The sequence below is a fragment of the Ranitomeya variabilis genome, chromosome 3 (assembly GCF_051348905.1).
Source record: "Ranitomeya variabilis isolate aRanVar5 chromosome 3, aRanVar5.hap1, whole genome shotgun sequence".
Classification (NCBI taxonomy): Eukaryota; Metazoa; Chordata; class Amphibia; order Anura; family Dendrobatidae; genus Ranitomeya; species Ranitomeya variabilis.
This window is the reverse complement of record NC_135234.1, coordinates 714,820,980-714,843,371: the sequence shown is the minus strand read 5'-3', so window position 1 is coordinate 714,843,371 and position 22,392 is coordinate 714,820,980. Positions and strand designations below refer to the sequence as shown.

The 22,392-nt window shown below is 51.3% G+C and overlaps 1 long non-coding RNA gene across 1 annotated transcript in view; it reads right to left on the bottom strand.

Moving 5' to 3' along the window:
• LOC143818555 (uncharacterized) overlaps window positions 1–22,392 on the bottom strand; it is a 419,173-nt gene that overhangs the window by 372,178 nt on the left and 24,603 nt on the right. The window contains exon 2 of the long non-coding RNA XR_013224604.1: window positions 66–214. This is a non-coding gene — a long non-coding RNA (uncharacterized LOC143818555). The remainder of the gene's footprint in view (window positions 1–65; window positions 215–22,392) is intronic.

The window sequence follows — 22,392 nt, the reverse complement described above, 5'->3', positions numbered from 1 at the left end:
TAACATATTTCCCTTAACCTCACCAATGTATATATAATAACAATCATTTTTTATTGTAGGCTTACATATGCTTGTGGCACTGTCTCCGGTTGTTAGATTCTCTCCTTCTGGATCATCCGCGATTTCCTGGACACTTCTTCCATGACAAGCTTCTATTGTCACTTCTGGCCATCGGTGAGAAGAACTGGATATCCATATACGAATGGCCTGCTGCCTGGAAGGGAACAGGAGATGTGGAAAGGTTACATCTGGACTTACTATAGTGGACTCATATACACTCACCGGCCACTTTATTAGGTACACCATGCTAGTAACGGGTTGGACCCCCTTCTGCCTTCAGAACTGCCTCAATTCTTCGTGGCATAGATTCAACAAGGTGCTGGAAGCATTCCTCAGAGATTTTGGTCCATATTGACATGATGGCATCACACAGTTGCCGCAGATTTGTCGGCTGCACATCCCAAAGATGCTCCATACAAGGCAGGATGGATCCATGCTTTCATGTTGTTTACGCCAAATTCTGACCCTACCATCCGAATGTCGCAGCAGAAATCGAGACTCATCTGACCAAGCAACGTTTTTCCAATCTCCTACTGTCCAATTTCGATGAGCTTGTACAAATTGTAGCCTCAGTTTCCTGTTCTTAGCTGAAAGGAGTGGTACCCGGTGTGGTCTTCTGCTGCTGTAGCCCATCTGCCTCAAAGTTCGACGCACTGTGCGTTCAGAGATGCTCTTAGGCCTACCTTGGTTGTAACGGGTGGCGATTTGAGTCACTGTTGCCTTTCTATCAGCTCGAACCAGTCTGCCCATTCTCCTCTGACCTCTGGCATCAACAAGGCATTTCCGCCCACAGAACTGCCGCTCACTGGATTTTTTTTCTTTTTCGGACCATTCTCTGTAAACCCTAGAGATGGTTGTGCGTGAAAATCCCAGTAGATCAGCAGTTTCTGAAATACTCAGACCAGCCCTTCTGGCACCAACAACCATGCCACGTTCAAAGGCACTCAAATCACCTTTCTTCCCCATACTGATGCTCGGTTTGAACTGCAGGAGATTGTCTTGACCATGTCTACATGCCTAAATGCACTGAGTTGCCGCCATGTGATTGGCTGATTAGAAATTAAGTGTTAACAAGAAGTTGGACAGGTGTACCTAATAAAGTGGCCGGTGAGTGTATATATATATATATATATATATATATATATATATATATATATATATATATATATATATAATGGCTTATGTTTTGTATGTATTTTTTCTTCGTTTGTATTCATCCTTTTTATTCATTTTTTGTATTTTCTAAAGAAAAATGTATTTCTTCTTTTCCCTTCACTTTTACTAACACTTATTATTTTTTTCTAACTCGCCCTCACGTTCCTAACTACATCCATTGGTATCCCAAACATATGTCCCTATTTATATTCACTTTACATCCCAATATATTTTTATGCTATATATAATAGGACTATCACTTTAGACCCCCTCAATGTATATATTAGTCTCTTCATTTATCCCCATGCACCATTATCACTTATTCACCAGTTGGGATCATCATTTAATTACTGTTCTAATCTACCACCTATTTTTTCCCCATTTTTTGTACCCGTAGTGTTATATCTGGACTTCCAGATCTCAATATTCCTTAGTATACTGCCCCCTTATTTCTCACCCTCACTCTGTTCCCATTTTTTGTATCCATACCTACATAGTTGGATCTCTTGATCTTAGGACGTTTTTTCAATAAACCGGAAGCGGCAGATTTGCCGGATCCGGCGAAAACCGGACGAAACGCAATGTCATCCGCTGCAATCCGGCACTAATACAAGTCTATGGGAAAAAAACCTGATCCGGTGGCAACATTCGCCTTATCCGGTTATTTGAAAATTAGCCGGATTTAGCCTGATACTGAAAACCTGATGTGTGAAAGTAGCCTTATTATTCCTCAGCGCACTGTCCAGTAGCTACGGGGGGGATGGGGGGGGCAGAGGGGTCTGTTGCCCTGGGCCCTGTCACATGAAGGGGCCCACTGGGAGCCAGAGCGGGGTCACTTCTGTGACGAGGAAGAACACAGCATAGGAGCAGACTCGCAGAGTAGTATTGTGTCTGCTCCCGTCTGAAGGAGACTCTGCACGCTGGCTAGCAGTCTCCCTCCTGCAGTGAACGGTGTTGCCTGTGTCTGACCTGATGATGATGAAGCTTTTCCCGCCTGCAGTTCCTCTTCACTCCGTGCAGTGTGCACTGGGTCCTAGTGCCCACATCTTGCGTTTCACTGACACTTCCTGGTCCTGCCTGCAAACTTCATCATCAGCTACTTTCACACTAGCGTCGTGCACTGTATGTCGCTGTGCGTCGTTTTGGAGAAAAAAACGCATCCTGCAAAAGTGCTTGCAGGATGCGTTTTTTCTCCATAGACTAGCATTAGCGACGCAGTGCGACGCATTGCCACACGTCGCAACCGTCGTGCGACGGTTGCGTCGTGTTGCGTCGGACCGTCGCCACCAAAAAACGTTGCTTGTAACGTGTTTTGGTGCGTCGTTCCCGTCTTTTCCGACCGCGCATGCGCGGCCGGAACTCCGCCCCTGCCTCCCTGCACCTCATAATGGGGCAGCTGATGCGTTGAAAAACAGCATCCGCTGCCCCCATTGTGCAGTGCATTCACTGCTAGCGTCGGTACGTCGCAACGACGCAATTCGTCGTGCGTCGGCCGACGCTAGTGTGAAAGTAGCCTAAGTGGGGATGGAACTTGTTAGGTTTACTGAATTCAGGTATGTCACTATGAGGTGAATGTGAGACGAGACCATTGGGGTATTGTGGGTGCTGAAAGTGGGTGAGGGGGGCAGGGCACTGGGGGGTGAATGTGAGGCCATGGGTGTATTGTGGGGGAGGGAAGACAGGGCACTGGGGGGTGAATGTGAGAGCATGAGTGTATTGTGGGGGAGGGGAGACAGGGCACTGGAGGGTGAATGTGAGACCATGGGGGTGTTGTGGGGGCTGAAAGTGGGTGAGGGGGGCAGGGCACTAGGAGGTGAATGTGAGGGCATGGGTGTATTGTGGGGGAGGGGAGACAGGGCACTGGGGGGTGAATGTGAGGGCATGGGTGTATTGTGGGGGAGGGGAGACAGGGAACTGGGGGGGTGAATGTGAGGCCATGGGTGTATTGTGGGGGAGGGGAGACAGGGCACTGGGGGGTGAATGTGAGACCATGGGGGTGTTGTGGGGGAGGGGAGACAGGGCACTGGGGGGTGAATGTGAGGGCATGGGTGTATTGTGGGGGAGGGGAGACATGGCACTGGGGGGTGAATGTGAGACCATGGGGGTGTTGTGGGGGCTGAAGGTGGGTGAGGTAGGACAGGGCACAGAGGGGGTGGATGTGAGATGATTGGGGTATTATTGAGGCTGGAGGGGGGGAGGGCACTGGGGGCTGAATATTATAATGTTTTGTTATGTTATTTTATTATATGCACTCCATCACATGTAACTTGCTGTCTGGGGAGGCTGGAGATGGGGGGGGGGGGGAGAATAGGGGGCTTTTGATACGTACCACCTGGGTGTTTTATGAGTATTAGTATAACAGGTCGCCATACAGTAACCAAGAGCTGCATCACATTTACAGCACCACTCCAGTATTTTTTTATTTCACTGCTGGAGTGGTACTGAAAATCCAAGTCTCCTGCCCCTTCTCTAAGGCCGGGGTCACACTAGTCTGTAATACGGACGAGTGCTATGCGATAAAAAATCGCATAGAGCTCGGACCAATGTTAATCTATGGGGCAGCTCCCATCATCCGTTTTTTTCTCGTCCGTATTACACTTGCGAGTGAAATGGCAGCATGCTGCTATTGTCCTCGTATCTCAGCTGAGAAATGCCAATGCAAGTCTATGGGTGTGAGAAAAAAAAAATCGCACAGCACACGGACCATCAGTGTGACTTGCGAGAAATTCTCAGGCATTGGGCAGGTGACAGGAAAGGCTCAGCCATTATTTGCTCCTTTTGCAAGTGTGTGAGAAAATCTCACCATACAGATGACACACGGATACTTTTTTGAGAAAAAACGCATCCTGGCATTGCACACGGATGAGATACTGATCACCATACGGAGAACATTTGCGCGATTCTCAGCAGACAAAATCGGACAGATTTTTTAAGCATTGTGTGTGACCCCAGCCTAACACTCACCTTCCGGCGTTTTCATCTGTTTTCACCTCGGCTCTGTCTCCTGCAGTTTGTGACCTGTCCGCGGCTCCAGTGTTTCATGGAGCGGTGCAGAGGTCACTAATCAATGTGAGTCTATGGGAGCCTCGTTCTGGCCTCTTTCTCATTCTCATACTTACATTGAGCGCTTGTGACATAGCTTCTACCTTCTGGCCAGTCAGAAGCTGCGCCCACAAAATAGTGAATACGCCGGAGGATGAGTAAATGACCGGGGCAGGGGACTTGCGCTTAAAGCACCATTCCAGCGGTGGAAAAAAACCCTGCTGGAGTGGGGCTTTAATAATTTAATAATAAGCAATTTATTACTATAAAGTTGATAAAGGCTTGGAATAAATGTCTGCAGTCACTTTATGTGACTGCAGACTGCCAAATCATGAGCGGGAGCTGTGGGCCCATCATATTGTGTATGAGGGAGCTGCGGGCCCATCATATTGTGTATAAGGGAGCTGTGGTCCAATCATACTGTGTATAGGGGTGCTGCGGGCCAATCGTACTGTGTATAAGGGAGCTGCGGGCCAATCGTACTGTGTATGAGGGAGCTGCGGGCCCATCATATTGTGTATAAGGGAGCAGTGGGCCAATCATGCTGTGTATAAGGGTGCCAAGGGCCAATCATACTGTGTACAGGGAAACTCTGGGAGACATCACACTGTGTATAAGGGAGTTGTGGGCCAATCATACTGTGTATAGGGGAGTTTTGGGCCCATCATATTGCGTATAAGGGAGCTGTGGGCCCATCATACTGTGTATAAGGGAGCTGTGGGCCCATCATACTGTGTATAAGGGAGCTGTGGGCCAATCATACTGTGTACAGGGAAACTGTGGGGGACACCACACTGTGTATAAGGGAGCTGTGGGCCAATCATGCTGTGTATAAGGGAGCTGCAAGCCCATCATACTGTGTATAAGGAAGCTGTGGGCCCATCATACTGTGTACAGGGGAACATCTTACTGTTTGTACGACAGCTGCAGGCCCATCACACTGTGTATAGGGGAGCTGCGGGCCCATCATACTGTGTATAAGGGAGCTGTGGACCCATCATACTGTGTATAAGGGAGCTGTGGACCCATCAAACTGTGTATAAGGGAGCTGTGGACCCACAATACTGTGCATAGGGAACTGTGAAGGCATATTGTGCATATGGGAGCTGTTGGCCCACACTGTATATAGGGGGCTCTGGGGGACATTATACTTTCTATAGTGGAGCTCTGTCAGCATTATACTGGGTAAAGGTGAGCATTGGGCTCATAGTGTCTATAGGGGAGCAGCGGGAACATCATACTGTGTAAAGGGGAGCAGTGGGAACATCATGAGGTGTATAGGAGAGTTATGGGATCATCATACTGTGTATAGGAGAGCTGTGGGGGCCTTATACTGTGTATAGCAAAGCTTTGAGTTCACCATACTGTGTATAATGGAGCACTACATGGGGGAACTTAGGGGACATTATTAAATGTTAAGTGGGCACTTAAATGCAGCGCCCCAGAGTCCTGGTCGTTGCAGTACTGTTGCTCCGCCGCTAAGGGGAGTGATGGTACGTCTGATGGCACTTAAGGAGTTCACCTGACCAGGTATCACAGTCACACATTACACTTCACACTCTGGCCTCCAGGGGGAGCAAAGGGTTCTATGTATTAGGCCACTCCTCACAATCTGGTAAAACTGGGGGTTGGATAGGAAGTTAGGGAGAAAGCTGACTAGGTTTTGCCCAGGCAACACCTAGTGAGAGAAGGGGTTGCTTGGGAGGATTCAGGGGGGTCCCTGTCCGGGGTGGAATCCTGACAGAGGCCTAGCGAAAAGGACAGATCGTTACGGAACCGCTCCTGCACCTGATTGCGACTGTATCTTAAGAAAGGATAAGAAGCGAGGTTTATTGTGGAGAAGTGAGAAACGAGATCACAGCACAAAGGAGAATAGAACTAGTAGGAGTCGTGCCTTAAGATCGTGGCAACATCCTACTGAGGCGCATAGCCGGTGGCCGGAACGCCGAGGAAGTATTGGGCTCCAAGCATTACTTCAAACAGCGGCAGGGCAGTTGACTTTAGGTTGGCTGTCTCAACTAAATCACCTAAGCAGACATAGGAGGCAATTGTGGGAGAGGGGCGACTCTAGGGCCCCGGAAGAACTCCAGGCCTACCCGTCATACGGGTGCGTCCTAGCCAAATCATCTGGGGGACGGAGAAAGAACATCAGAAACAGACACAACAGTTGTGAGGACTATCCCGTGGTGCTCAGCAGGGAGGTACTACAACACACAGGCGCTAGAAGGTAGGCCCTGATTTTCACCTGCAAAGGGAACTCTGGATGTGCCTTCGGACCGGCCGGTCTCAGCCAGCCCTGTTAGCAGTGCTCTGGATTGCGGATCCTGAAGCCTTCAGTAAAGAGGTAAAGAGACTGCAACCCTGTGTCCTCGTTATTCATCGAACCTTGCACCCCGCACCATCATCACACCTTTCATTGGACGCCCCTTAGCAGGGTCACGGACCGGGTCTAGCCACCGTGACAAGCCCAGGACCGAGACAGAGAGGCCCGGTACCGAGTACCCCGCAGCCCTGCGTCTGGGGGCGCTCCATAAGCATTATTGTTATAGGGGCACTCAGGGTATTGTGACAATCAAAGTTGCATATGGAGTATTATTACTTCTAGGGCAAAAATGTGGAGGGCACTAGGAAAGGCCATTAATATTTTCCAGGGGGGCAATTTTACTCTCTAGAGAGCACAAAGGAGTCATTATTACTATGTCAGGGGCACAATGGTGGCATTATTATGTGGGGCGCTAAGAGGTGCCATTATTGTACCACACAGCAGGTGCAGTAATAGGGACACATACGGCAGCAGCAGCTCAGTATTGGGGTATCAGGTGCAGTAATAGGACACATACGGCAGCAGCAGCTCAGTATTGGGGTATCAGGTGCAGTAATAGGGACACTCTCTGGCAGCCTGGCGTTGGATTTCCCGCTCCCTTTCTTCCTGTTTCGGCCTGCTGCCGCTGATACTCCTCCCGACTTATGACTTCAATCTGCTCCCCTTCAGCTTGGGCCTCCCCGGGGAACCCGATCAGGTCGGGGATTGTGTGCTTCCACTGGAAGGTGATCCATTCCCATTGGATGTCAACGGTCTTTTTGGTAGGCAGCAGCGGGACGTCAGAGGTCTTTAAGGTTTCCCAGGGCCGTTCCCACTCTAAGCGGCTACACACCCGGCCGGGTGGTGGTGGTGAGGGAGAGTCTATGGCCACTAACAGGGTGATGTCCTCGGCTACCGGGGCAGGGTCGGTATTATTACCTGCCGCCATGGCGTCTCCGTTGCCGGTCTCCTCCGCTGCAGGCTGGGGCTCTGAGGGCTGGTGGGGCTGCTGTTCCTGGACGCTGGCGGCTGCACGATATCATGAGCTCTGGAGCTGACGACACAATTCCTCGACCTCCAAGGCAAGAACCTCCGGGTTCATGAATGACGATAGGGCCTCCTCCTCATCCGATTGGTTAGAGACACTACTGGCTTTCTCCCCCTCCTCCGGGTGACCTCCGCTCGCCATCTTGCCAACCAGGTTCTCCTCGGCGTCTTCCTGTTGGTTCTGCTCCTCCTCCTCTGGAAGGCGGTTCCTTCTTCTTCCTCCACCATCCCAGACCAGGAGGCGGATCTTTTTTGTTGATGGGCATATCTTTCGGACATAGTAGTATCTGTGAGGGGCGGTCACTACTTTCGCGCCGTTTTTCCAAGCTACGCCCACGATGACACGCCCCACTCCTCCTGCAAGCCACATGCTGCTGTAATGGTGGCGGTTTTGGCGGCAATTTTGGCGGTATTTTTCAGTACACAGTCTCTCAACAAAGTACAGTTAAGGCACAGTCTTTTAGGCGCACATGATCCGATTTGCTGGGTCAGTCCATCCTGTTCATGATGCCAAGAATGAGTCGCCCACCAGGGCAGTGGGGTACTCGGTACCAGGTCCGGTCGGCTCAAAGGGGAATGTCACGGTGGCGACCACGTCTGTGGCCCTTGGCGCCCATGTAAAAAGGGAAGGTCTTTAAAGGGATAAAGTTTATGTTCGTGACGCCACCTGTGGTATTCGGTCAGTGGGGACCGACACTGCTTTAAGGGGTCCACTGGGGTGATGTTATGGCAGCTAGATGGTATAACTTCCCACAGGTGAAGTATATCCCCATGGCTTCCCGGTGTGTAGATAGTGGAATGGTGAGAGGTGCAGACAAGAACGAGGACACAGGATTGCTGTCTCTTTACCTTGTTTACTGTTGGTTTCAGCAGCCACAGTCCAGGGCACCAGATCACAGGGCAGGCAGGGTCCGGCTGGTTTGGAGGCAAGTCCAGAGTCCCCTTTTCCAGTTGGAAATATAAGCCTTTGTGCTGTAGTGGTGTAGTCCCTTACTGCTTAAGCTTCACATAAGGTCCTCACAGATGTTATCTCTCTCTCTGTCCCCCGGATAGGATAGGACTGTAATGGAGTACCACCCCCGCCCTGATTTCATAGACCATACTTCATTAACATTTCCTACCCTGCTTCTGGTGGGGGGCATTGTGTTCATTTGTTGCTCTCTGCAGGGGGCTTCTCAGACTGGCTGGGACAGTGGGAGTGGACATTTGGAGCCTCTTTTGTACTTTCAGCTCCAGGTAACAAATGTTTGAGGGTGGGTGTGAGCCCCTCCACCTGTAGGGGACAGGGACCTGGTGAGCTGTGCAGACGGGTGGAACCATTGTTGCCGGGAGTCGGGGTTCCGGGGGACAGATTTGAGGGGTGCATGGGAAGCCAGGCTCATGTGACAGGAGGCAGAGTGACGCAGGGAGAGGAGAGGATAAAAAGCAAAACGCGCGAAAGCAGAGACAGAGAAGCGCGGGAAAACTCTGAGGAGAGGAAACTGCAGCGCAGTTGTCGTGTGTGTGCAGGCCGCAGTGAGACTTGCTGGAAGCAGGGGGAAAACGTGCAACAGACACTGCGGGCAATTACCAGAGCCCCCAAAAAGAGGCGCATTCGTCGTCAGCGACCCCCCAGGCAGAGGGGTAGTGCTGATCAGCTCAGGGACAGTATTACCGCACTCCCCGGGAGCATCTTGCCACAGAGTGCTCCGGATCCTCCTGGGTTTTTCTTAGCTGTGACTGATACTGATAATTCTGCTAATTCTCCTCCAAAAGACTCCTCTCTGGACGTGGAAACGGTTACCCCGCATCAACGCCCGCCTGCGGGAGGTAACGCAGCACCGCAAAAGACATTCTGGACTCGAATCTACACCTGGGTTCGACGTCGGAGGACGCCGCCTTCCCTCACCACTAGGACTACGTCGCTGACAGAGCCTCACCACCGGGACTACATCGCTGAGACAGCACTGATAAGTGAACGTTGTTGACTTTACCTTAGTAGGAGAGGTACTAGTGAGGCGCGGCCGCATTCTTCAGGTATAGTTCAGGCCTCCTATATAGTAGTTAGGATTTACTGTGATATTGTATACTTGTACTCAAGTTCCCTGTGTGGAAAACTGTTGTTATATTTTTGGGTTGGAAGTTAAAAGAAAAGTTAAAAACGCTGTTTGCTTTCTGGCTCCCATTTGTCCCTGCATCTTTCTTTACCTGCGGTCTCTACATTTGGCGTAGTCGGCAGGATGCAGGATCCAAAGAGGGAGCCAGAAGATATGGAGGATGGGGCTGGCCCGAGAGCGTCTCTCTCATTGGGGGCCATGTTGAATAACCTGCCCAAGTTTAATGGGAGCAACATGTTGTTGTGGAGATGGACTGAAAGGATGCGGGGGCTGCTGAGGATGCATCCTATGACCCCGGCCCTGGAAGCAGAGGTGGCCATTATGGCCTTAGACGGAGAGGCTCGAGATTCAGTGATGTTGAGACCCCCCACAGAGCGGAATACTTTTACCGGGGTGTTAAATGTGTTAGAGGGGACGCACGGGGATCCCACCGACGTGGGAGAGCTGCGGGCCCGGTTGTTTGGACGGCGACAAAAAGAAGGTGAGACTGTCACTCAGTACATGAATGCTCTGCAAGAGCTAAACATTGCAATCGTGCGGAAGGATGGTATGGGGATGGGACATGTTGACGTGACCCTGCGCGACCAACTGGTGACGGGACTGCGAGATGAGTTGACCAAACAGGCTCTACGTGAACGAGTGCGGGTCGACCCGCGCCTGACTTTCTCCGACATAGGCAATGAGGCCCGCACCCGGGAGCAAGAGAGGCGGGTGACGGTCCTGACAGGAGAGACTCGGGTTATCCAGACCGCTGCACCAGGAGGGGGTGAGCCGTCGTGGGTTCAGGAGATGCGGCAGGAGCTCAAACAAATCAGGGACGAACTGGCTGAAGTTAAAAAGAATGCGCGAAGCCCAAGGGAGCTACCCCGGGGGCAAGGGTCTGGGAGTCCAGCTCGTGGCGCTCGTCCAGGATATTATCCGGTCCCCGGTGCTTGCTATGGTTGCGGGGAGGCAGGACATTTCGCACGGGAGTGCCCCCGGAGAGGGAGGGCCTCGTCCCGTCAGGCGTTAAACTAGAGGGCTCCGAGCTAAGGGGACGACGCTCGGAGCCAGAGTCCCCGCGGATGGGTGGTGAAAGTCCCGGAAATTTGGTTGCCAGCTGCCCCCTGGTTTGGGCAGAGTTTGAAGGGCGGGCTGTCCATTGTCTGGTGGACACCGGGTCCCAAGTCACGACTATGCCCGAGGCTTATTTTAGAAAACACTTTCCTTTGACAGTCAGACCCCAATGGGGTCCCGTAATTCGGTTACAGGCCGCCAATCAGCTGCCCATCCCAGTGGAAGGGGTCACCTGGATGCAAATATCTTTATGTGGGAAGGACCTGGGCCGCCGGGGGGTTGTGTTAACACGGGGAGATCCCGGCCCACAACATACTGTGACCTTGGGGATGAACGTATTGAAAGATTTTGGCAGTTTTCTGTTAGGGGAGACTACGCAAGAGACACTCAATCAGTGGGGGACCAGTACACCTCAGGGCTCCGTGTTCAGACAGTTAGTGAGGGAAGTCCGAGTACAAGAGACCTGTCAGGAGGGAGACATACTAGGGAGAGTAATTACTTCCCCGACAGCAAAGGTGACGTTCCCCCCAGGACAGACTGTTATATCCCTGCCCATACGAGCTCACATCCCTCTAGAAGGAGTACAAGTACAGATTGAGCCCACCTTTACATCCCCTTTGCCCACAGGACTGCTGGTGGCCCGATCCCTGGCTACTGTTAAAAATGGGGCCGTACCAGTGCGATGTGTGAATGTGGACGAACACGATGTCGTGCTACGGGTCCGAAGTGAGATGGCCAAAGTGTTACGATCTTTAGAAGTGATGCCCCCTCCAGATACTTTGCAGTTAACGGTGGATTCCCCTGATCCCTGGATGGTCAGTGTCCGGTCTACGCAGGATCCTGAGCCAATAGCGTTTCGAAAGGGTCAAACTATTCTGGAGCACATGCGGACGGAATTGTCGGGCCTGGATCCATCACAGATCTCACAAGTGCAGCGACTCCTTGGACATTATGCTAAAGTGTTCGCACAACATGAAGATGATTTTGGCTGTACCACGGCCATCGAACATGGAATTCCGACCGGAGATACAGTGCCCATCAGGGAGCGGTACAGACAGATTCCCCCGCAGATGTACCAGGAAGTAAAGACGTTGTTAGGCCAGATGCTACAAAAGGGAGTGATCCGCGAGAGTCAGAGCCCGTGGGCTGCCCCGATCGTGCTGGTGCGGAAAAAGGACGGCACGCTCCGGTTCTGTGTGGACTATCGTAAGCTAAATGCATGCACCGTCCGAGACTCTTATCCACTTCCCCGTATCGAGGAGTCTCTCTCCGTGCTGGGTCGGGCCAAATATTTTTCCACCTTAGACCTAGCCAGCGGATACTGGCAGGTCCCGATGACAGAAGCAGATCGTCCTAAGACAGCGTTTATTCTTCCCATGGGACTATTCGAGTTCAATCGAATGCCGTTTGGGCTGGCCAACGCTTCAGGCACCTTCCAACGATTAATGGAGCGGTGTCTGGGGGATTTGAACTTCGAGGCCACTCTCATTTATCTGGATGACATCATCATCTATGCTCCAACATTCGAGGAACATCTGTGCCGACTGGAGCAGGTACTAGACCGGTTGCTGAAATACGGGCTTAAGGTGAAGCCCCAGAAGTGTCACTTGTTCCGGGAACAGATCGAGTACCTGGGGCATGTGGTGTCCGCCGAAGGAGTCCGGCCATCGCAGGAGAAGATTGCCGCAATCCAGGAGTGGCCCACACCGGAGACCGCCAAGGATGTACGGGCGTTCTTGGGCCTCGCTGGGTACTACCGGCGCTTCGTGAAGAACTTTGCTCGCCGTTCTCACAATCTACAAGTCCTGCTGAAAGGAAGCTCCCCCAAGGAACGGGGAAAGAAGATACAATGGCAGGAGCCACAAGAAGCAGCGTTCCGGGACTTGAAGACAGCTCTCATGGAGCCGCCGGTGTTGGCTTATGCGGACTTTTCGCAACCGTTCATCCTACACACCGACGGCAGCTCTCAGGGATTGGGGGCTGTGTTGTCTCAGGTTCAGGATGGGCGGGAGAGAGTGATCGCCTATGCGAGTCGGTCTCTTCATGACTCTGAGTTGAACCCGGACAATTATAGTTCTTTCAAGGTGGAGCTGCTGGCCGTGGTGTGGGCTATGACGGAGCGGTTCGCTGAGTACCTGGCCGGTTCCGAGGTGCTGATACGCACGGATAACAACCCATTGGCACATCTGGAAAATGCGAAATTGGGTGCCCTGGAACAGCGCTGGGTAGCCCGGATGGCCAAGTACAGATACCGTATCCTCTACAAGCGAGGAGCGGAGAATGTTCATGCTGACGCGTTATCTCGTCTGCGGAAGAACCCCCCAAGAACTAACCGAGATGAGGAGCTGGAGGGAGAAGAAATCCCCTACGCCATCGGGGGCGCTGCTCGGACGGCTGTGAGCCGGGAACAGACCGGGAACGGAACGGCTACAGGACTGTTGGTTCAGAGTCGGGACGAATGGATACGGCTGCAACAGGAAGACCAGGAACTAGCTCCATTGCGACAGTGGATAACGAATGGTCTCTTGCCCGTGAGAACCCCTGGACAAACTCTCCCGTCAGACCTGAACCTTCTTCTGCGGCAGTGGGAGCGCCTAACTCTTCAGGACGGGCTCTTATGCCACTTAACCATGGCTCAGGCAGATTCCGAGCCGACCTGGCAGATGGTCTTACCAGGGCCCGTGGTGGCCGCAGTTGCTAAAGAAGCTCATGAGTCCGGGGCACACTTCGGAGTGAAGAGGACGTTTAAGTGGCTGCGAACTCGGTTCTATCATCCTCGGCTGCTTGCGGAAGTACAAACTGCTTGTAGACAATGTCGACAATGTGAGCTAACCAAGTCACCGGAGGAAAGGGCGCCTGTGCAGAGCATCACGACGTCTGCCCCTTTTGAAGTATTAATGATAGACTACATTACCATTGGAGCAGCGCATCAAGGCTACGAACACTGCCTCGTTATGGTAGATCATTTTTCAAAATTCGCGGTAGTCACCCCTACCCGTGATCAGACAGCTGAGTCGGCGGCGAGCGCTATCTGTAAGAACTTTATTCAAGTTTACGGCTGTCCGAGGCGAATACATTCGGATCAAGGCGCCTGTTTCTTGGGCAAAGTCATGGAAGAGCTGCATCGCCTCTACGGCATTGATAAGTCACGCACCACACCGTATCACCCCCAGGGAAATGGGGCTTGTGAGCGGTTTAACCGGACTTTGCTTCAAATGCTGCGTGCGCTAGAACAAGATCAGAAGGCCCGCTGGCCGGAGTATGTGTCTGACCTAGTGTGGGTCTACAACAATAGAGTTCATCAAGTCACAGGACGCACCCCGTATGAAGTGGTCTTTGGGCGCCCAGGAAAAGGCATGACAGATCTGGAACTGTCTTCGGAGGAAGAATGCCCCCAAACAGGGATGGCTTCGTGGGTGCGTGATCATCAGCATCGGCTGCAGACCTTACACCGACTGGTACACACTCGAATTCGGGAAGTGGAGCATCGGAGCACCCCTACAGCAAAACCCCCAGAGTTCCGGCCAGGTGATCGAGTACTCGTTCGAGAGCAAAGACCGCAAAACAAGTTAGACCATCGTTGGGAAAAAACACCCTATCGGGTGCTTCGCCGTATAGACCCGCATGGACCTGTATATGAAGTGCAGTCTGAGGCCCCCGGAAATACAGGTACTCGCATTCTTCATCGCAACATGCTCCGGTTGTGTCGCTCTGTTGACTCGGACACCCCGGAATCCGCAATCAGGGAAGAGCCACCTACGACTGAGTCCCCCAACAACCATTGGTGGGATGAAGAAGATGATGAAGAAGAAGAACGGTGTCAAAATACTCCCCCTATCTCGACTACTACACTACCCCTGACCAGTCACCCTTCCGCTGACGACATTCCCCCAACACCCCCTACACAAGGACCCGAGCCACGACGTTCTGAACGTTCTACTGCCGGTAGACCCCCAACTCGCTACAGTCCTGACTTACACACTAGACAGACCCAAGTGTGGAACAACCCGTCAGATGGGCGACCTGTCAGTGCGAAGGCCTCGCCCGGGGACTGGCGAGCATACAGGGTGGGGGAATGTAGGGGACAGGGACCTGGTGAGCTGTGCAGACGGGTGGAACCATTGTTGCCGGGAGTCGGGGTTCCGGGGGACAGATTTGAGGGGCGCATGGGAAGCCAGGCTCATGTGACAGGAGGCAGAGTGACGCAGGGAGAGGAGAGGATAAAAAGCAAAACGCGCGAAAGCAGAGACAGAGAAGCGCGGGAAAACTCTGAGGAGAGGAAACTGCAGCGCAGTTGTCGTGTGTGTGCAGGCCGCAGTGAGACTTGCTGGAAGCAGGGGGAAAACGTGCAACAGACACTGCGGGCAATTACCAGAGCCCCCAAAAAGAGGCGCATTCGTCGTCAGCGACCCCCCAGGCAGTGGGGTAGTGCTGATCAGCTCAGGGACAGTATTACCGCGCTCCCCGGGAGCATCTTGCCACAGAGTGCTCCGGATCCTCCTGGGTTTTTCTTAGCTGTGACTGATACTGATAATTCTGCTAATTCTCCTCCAAAAGACTCCTCTCTGGACGTGGAAACGGTTACCCCGGATCAACGCCCGCCTGCGGGAGGTAACGCAGCACCGCAAAAGACATTCTGGACTCGAATCTACACCTGGGTTCGACGTCGGAGGACGCCGCCTTCCCTCACCACTAGGACTACGTCGCTGACAGAGCCTCACCACCGGGACTACATCGCTGAGACAGCACTGATAAGTGAACGTTGTTGACTTTACCTTAGTAGGAGAGGTACTAGTGAGGCGCGGCCGCGTTCTTCGGGTATAGTTCAGGCCTCCTATATAGTAGTTAGGATTTACTGTGATATTGTATACTTGTACTCAAGTTCCCTGTGTGGAAAACTGTTGTTATATTTTTGGGTTGGAAGTTAAAAGAAAAGTTAAAAACGCTGTTTGCTTTCTGGCTCCCATTTGTCCCTGCATCTTTCTTTACCTGCGGTCTCTACACACCCATCCAAGGGGGCTGATCACTAGAGGGTGGAACAATAAGCCCATTGATATACTATCATTCTTCTGGGACCTGTATGGTGTGAGGAGCTAGGATCTGCTTCTGCGGCCAGATCCTGGTGCCTGTCTATGAACTAGTGTTTTGTTTTCCCTGGAGTCGGATTATCGGGTGTCGCCCTGGATTTGTTATTTTGTTGCGGCCTTATTGTAAGTTGAAGAACCTGATCACTGTTTGCCAGAATATTCTCTCAGTTGCAATAAAGGTCTCTTGGATTATTCATCGGTCTGCTGTCCCTCCTTGCTCTGTCGCACACCCCGTCACAAACTGGTGGCAAGCAGCGGGATCAGAGCAGAGGGAATGGAGATAAGCGGCGCAGCAACAAATGGAACCAGAACCTCAGGATACAGCAACTGGACTGTGATGAACCTACAGACAAAGGCCCATGAATTAGGGGTCAGTTACAAAGGACTGTACAAGGATCAGCTGATTGAGGCTTTGGAAGCAGCTAGCCTTCAAGATGGCACTGGAGAGGGACTCCCAGAGCAATTGGAGGAAAGACGGGAGCTGTTGGTAAATACTCTGAAAAGTCAGTGGGTTGTGTGGTATGAGGAGGAGATGGCCTTGCTGGGAGAAGAAGCCACCATAGAAGATAAACGGGAGGCTATTCGGAGAGCTCATGAAAGGCAGCTCTCTGAGGAAGCAGCTAGAACTCACAGGCAGACCTCCACCATAACTCCCACCATGAGGGAACCTCCAAGAGTGTCCCACAAGGACTTTAAGCCATTTAACGAGGCTGCAGGGGACATTGAGGGATTCTTCAAAGACTTTGAACATCAATGTCAGTTAATGGAAGCCCCAGAAATGGAGCGGGTCAGACATCTGGTGGGACTTTTGGACAGTGGGGCTGCGGATGCATACCGAGCTATGGACCCTCGGTGGAATCGAGAGTATGAGGACATCAAAGAAACCATTCTGGAACATTATGCTGTGACTCCAGAGACCTACAGGACTCAGTTCCGCTTGCTAACCTGTAGGGGGCATGGGTCTTTTAAAATGTATGCCCATAGAATCGAAAAAGAATGCCATCGCTGGCTGGAGGGGGAGGGGGCCTTAACGCAGGAGACCATCCTCCAGGCCATCCTAAAAGAACAGTTCTTTGTGAAGTGTCCCACAGAGATCAGGGAATGGGTGCGTGAGAGAAAGCCAGCTACAGTAGAACAAGCTGCCGCCTTCGCTGTTGAGGTTCTCACCATCAAGCCTCAGTGGAAAAAGTTACTGATAGATGGAGAAAGAACTACCAACTCCTCTTCATCACCAGTGTCTCCTTTACCTTCAGCCCCCAATGTTCACCGCCCTACTGGACCACCCCCTCATACTGATACCCGTGTGAATGTGCCTGCAGCTGCTACCGCATCTTCTGGAATGCGACGCTGGGGAAGAATAGCAGAACGTAGATGTTATGGATGTGGACAGCCTGGGCATCTGCAAGCTGCCTGTCCAGGTGGTCGGAGGAGGAATGGCCACACCCCAACTTGGCCAATCCATTATCTACAGACACCTTCAGCAGAGGAAGAGCTTGTTTCACTCCGTGATGACTTGCCAAGTGACCATGATATGTCTGCCCCACTACCTGGAGTTTATGGGGTGCGGGCCACCACCACCTGTTCTTCTGATCTGCGGAGCAAACATCTACAGGAAGTTATGCTGGATGGCCAAAAGGTTGTTGGCTTCTGCGACTCGGGGGCATTTCTCACTATAGGTGATCCCCGGGTGGTTCAGCCAGAAGCCTTTCAAAATGGACCAGGGATTGCCATTGAATTGGCTGGGGGCACCCAGAGGAATATCCCAAAAGCCAATGTGATCTTGGACTATGGCTTTGGGGCAAAACGATTCATGATTGGTGTGATGAGTGGCCTTCCTGCAGACATTCTTCTTGGAAATGATGTGGGGGATCTTCAGTGCCACTTTGTGGGTGCAGTAACCCGAAGTCAAGCCAAGAGAGAAGCACAAATGGATATGCTCAACCCGTTATTGGAGCTAAGACCATCAGCATTGCCTTTGCAGCTGGTGAGTGACTCTTTTGTTGGGGATAATATAAGTGTCCCTTGGGATAAAGCTCAGTTTAGACAAGAAGTAGAGACTGACCCTACGCTAGCCAGTTTTAGAGTTAGGGCTGAAGTGGGGCAGATAGGGGAATATGGGGAAAAAATTATAAAAGAAAATGGACTTCTATATCGTGTTACCAATACTACCTCTCCAGATAAACCCTGGAATTCTAGTAAGCAGCTGATTGTTCCTCAGAAATACAGGGTTTTCCTACTTCACCTTGCTCATGATATCCCTACTGCTGGCCATCAAGGGAAAACCCAAACGGAGAGACAATTAACTCAGGTTTTCTATTGGCCTGGCATTTCTCAAGCAGTAGCACATTTCTGCAGAACTTGCGACATATGTCAGCGTAGAGGGTGACCAGGAGATCATCCAAAGGCACCCTTGCAACCTCTCCCCATAATAGAAGAGCCCTTCCAAAGAGTAGCTGTTGATATTATTGGACCCCTGGCTAAACCCAGTAAATCTGGAAAGCAGTACATTCTCACTGTTGTGGATTATGCCACTAGATACCTAGAAGCGGTGGCCCTGTCAAGTATTTCTGCCACCAAAGTAGCCTAGGCCCTGGTTACAATTTTCACTAGAGTGGGATTCCCAAGTGAGATCCTATCGGACCAAGGCTCCCAGTTAATGTCAGAGCTGGTACAGTGTCTGTGGCGCACTTGTGGAGTACGAGCGATCCGAACTACACCATATCATCCTCAAACCAATGGGCTTTGTGAAAGGTTTAATGGTACCCTGAAGAATATGCTAAAGGCCTTCACTGAAATAGATTCAGACTGGGAAAAGTATCTACCCCATCTCCTATTTGCCTACCGTGAAGTTCCCCAGGAGTCCACAGGGTTTTCTCCATTTGAGCTGATCTATGGAAGGAAGGTCAGAGGACCCTTAACCCTGCTAAAATAATATTTGGAGGGGCAAGTGGAAGATACAGGAATCCCTGTTGTCCCATATGTCCTGAAGCTTCGCAAAACTCTGGCTCAACTGCCTAGGTTTGCTCAGGATCATGTTCGGATGGCTCAAACCAGACAGAAGACATAGTATGACCACAAAGCACGCTATCGAGAGTTTGCAGAAGGACAACGGGTCTTGATGATTGTTCCCCATCCACAAAATAAACTTCAGACCACGTGGGAAGGTCCCTTCCGAGTTCTCAGAAAACTTAAGGACACCAATTACCTCCTTGCTTTAGATGACCAGGGTCAAAGGCAAAAGACTGTCCACGTGAATATGATCAAGGAATATCATGACCGGACCCTACCTGTGATAGCCAGTTGTCAGCTAGTTTCAGAAGAGAGTCAGGACGAGGAACCGTTACCTGATCTTGTTGAAGCTGCGAGAACCCCATACACTGTGGAACAGGTTCCTCTGGGGGACCACTTGAATTCCTTACAACAGAAACAAATGCTGGAAGTGCTTCACCAAAGACAGGCTGCTTTCTCATCCCGACCAGGGCAAACCACAGTAATTCAGCATAATGTGGACACACAGGGCATCCGCCCTATACAGCAGGCTCCTTACCGGGTACCAGAATCTGTTAGAAGCACCATGCAACATGAGCTGGAGGAGATGTTACAGCTGGGGGTAATTCAGGCCTAACAAAGTCCTTGGGCCTCTCCTGTGGTGTTAGTACCCAAGAAAGATGGGAGTACTAGATTTTGCGTGGACTACAGGTGATTAAATGACCATACCATTAGCGATGCCTACCCAATGCCCTGCATCGATGAACTTCTAGACCGGCTAGCTGGGGCAAAATATGTCACCACCTTGGATCTCCGCAAGGGATACTGGCAAATCCCTCTAACGGAGGGAGGAACAGAAAGATTGGCTTTTATAACCCCCTTTGGTCTGTTTGAATTCCTATGCATGCCGTTCGGTATGAAGAATGCCCCTGCCACATTTCAGCGAATGGTGGACCAGATACTGTGGGGATGCGGTGACTTTGCTTGCGCCTACTTGGATGATATTGCTATATTTAGTCACACATGGGAGGATCATTTGAGTCAAGTAGCTGTTGTTCTCGACCGGCTTTATGCAGCTGGCCTAACAATTCGACCTGATAAGTGCCAGTTGGGGATGGGTGAAGTACAATACCTGGGGCATAGGGTAGGGGGAGGGAAACTACGTCCTGAACCTGCCAAAATACAGGCTATCAGAGAATGGCCTGTACCCAAAACCAAGAAACAAGTTAGGTTACGTTCACATTTGCGTTGTGCGCCGCAGCGTCGGCGCCGCAGCGCACAACGCAAACAAAACCGCAGCAAAACGCATGCACAACGCTGCGTTTTGCGCCGCATGCGTCGTTTTTTTCATTGAATTTGGACGCAGCAAAAATGCAACTTGCTGCGTCCTCTGCGCCCCGACGCGGGCGCCGCAGCGACGCATGCGGCGCAAAACGCAAGTGCGCCGCATGTCCATGCGCCCCCATGTTGAATATAGGGGCGCATGACGCATGCGGCGCCGCTGCGGCGCCCGACGCTGCGGCGCTGGCCGCAAATGTGAACGTAGCCTTATGGCTTTTTTGGGCACTGCTAGCTATTACAGGAAATTTGTTTCTCATTTCAGTACTGTGGCCAAACCTCTTATGGACCTTACGAAGAAAGCCATGCCCAGAGTGGTGACCTGGACTCCAGCATTTGACGAGGCTTTTAACCTGCTGAAGAACGCCCTCATCTGTGACCCTGTTGTTGCTGCCCCGGACTACAAGAAGAGGTTTATTGTGCAGACAGATGCCTCTTCTTATGGACTGGAAGCTGTTCTCAGCCAAGTGAATGCAGCTGGGGAGGAGCACCCCATTGCCTACCTTAGCAGGAAACTGCTGGACCGAGAAGTGGCCTATGCAACTGTAGAAAAGGAATGCCTGGCTGTAGTATGGGCCCTTAGAAAACTGAGGCCATATCTGTATGGTCGAGAATTTACTGTTGTTACTGACCACAATCCCCTCACTTGGCTGAATAGGGTTTCTGGGGACAATGGACGTTTACTGCGGTGGAGCCTGGCACTTCAGCCCTACAATTTCACCATACAATACAGAAGAGGGAGCCAACACCAAAATGCTGATGGATTGTCCAGGCAGGAGGAGTCATAAGTCATGTTGGCCATGTCTAAGTGTACTTGACAAGTGACATGTTGAGGTCACTAGTCTGTACACAATCTGAGAGGGGAAGGGGTTCTAACGGAGTGCCACCCCCGCCCTGATTTCATAGACCATACTTCATTAACATTTCCTACCCTGCTTCTGGTGGGGGGCACTGTGTTCATTTGTTGCTCTCTGCAGGGGGCTTCTCAGACTGGCTGGGACAGTGGGACTGGACATTTGGAGCCTCTTTTGTACTTTCAGCTCCAGGTAACAAATGTTTGAGGGTGGGTGTGAGCCCCTCCACCCATCCAAGGGGGCTGATCACTAGAGGGTGGAACAATAAGCCCATTGATATACTATCATTCTTCTGGGACCTGTGTGGTGTGAGGAGCTAGGATCTGCTGCTGCGGCCAGATCCTGGTGCCTGTCTATGAACTAGTGTTTTGTTTTCCCTGGAGTCAGATTATCGGGTGTCGCCCTGGATTTGTTATTTTGTTGCGGCCTTATTGTAAGTTGAAGAACCTGATCACTGTTTGCCGGAATATTCTCTCAGTTGCAATAAAGGTCTCTTGGATTATTCATCGGTCTGCTGTCCCTCCTTGCTCTGTCGCACACCCCGTCACAAGGAAAAAACCCGTATGACTGGTGACTTGAGCCTGTTTATAGGATCTCTTAGATGACCCGGCTCTGAGGGGTGTCACTGTGCCTCCTGGGTGTAGGTGCGGACAGGTAACGTGCAGTTAGCTGTCCTGCCGGTCTCTGATGTAAGGCGTGGAGGTCCTTACAACCTCGGTGTTCTGGCTACCGGTGTTCTGCGCCTCAGAAGGAGGCAACCTGCTCGTGGCTGGTCCCCCTCTGGTATCCTCTCCTGTGCTTTGCTTTCCTGCATTCTCACTGCAATATATTCGGCTTTCTATGTGTCTCTTCCCGGGAGCTGCAGCACTGTGGCATCCACAGCTCCGTAAACTCTCTCTCCTCAGCCTCTCTGAGGGGCTAGCTAACTTTCCCTCCAAAACCAATATATATATATATATATATATATATATATATATATATATATATATGTATATATATATATATATATATATATATATATATATATATAGGAGTCACCTAGTAAATAGGATCAAAAGCTCCCCTTTGCGGCCTGGAGTGTGAATATGTTGCATGCTTGTGGTTACCTGGTGACAGTTATCCTTTCTTGCCTCCAAACGTAATATCACTCTCCCTGTGAGGAAAGCGACATTACTGTGACGACCAGCACCCCGGGGCGCCACACGTAGTCAAACACGGCCAAAAGCATAAAAACGCCTGTACCTGCATCCACAACATTAAGGATAGGAAAACACAACGCATGCGGATGAATGTGGCCGAACCGCTTCGGACACAACCGTAAATGTGAAACCAGCCTAACAGAGACTAAGCAACATGATGATAATTTG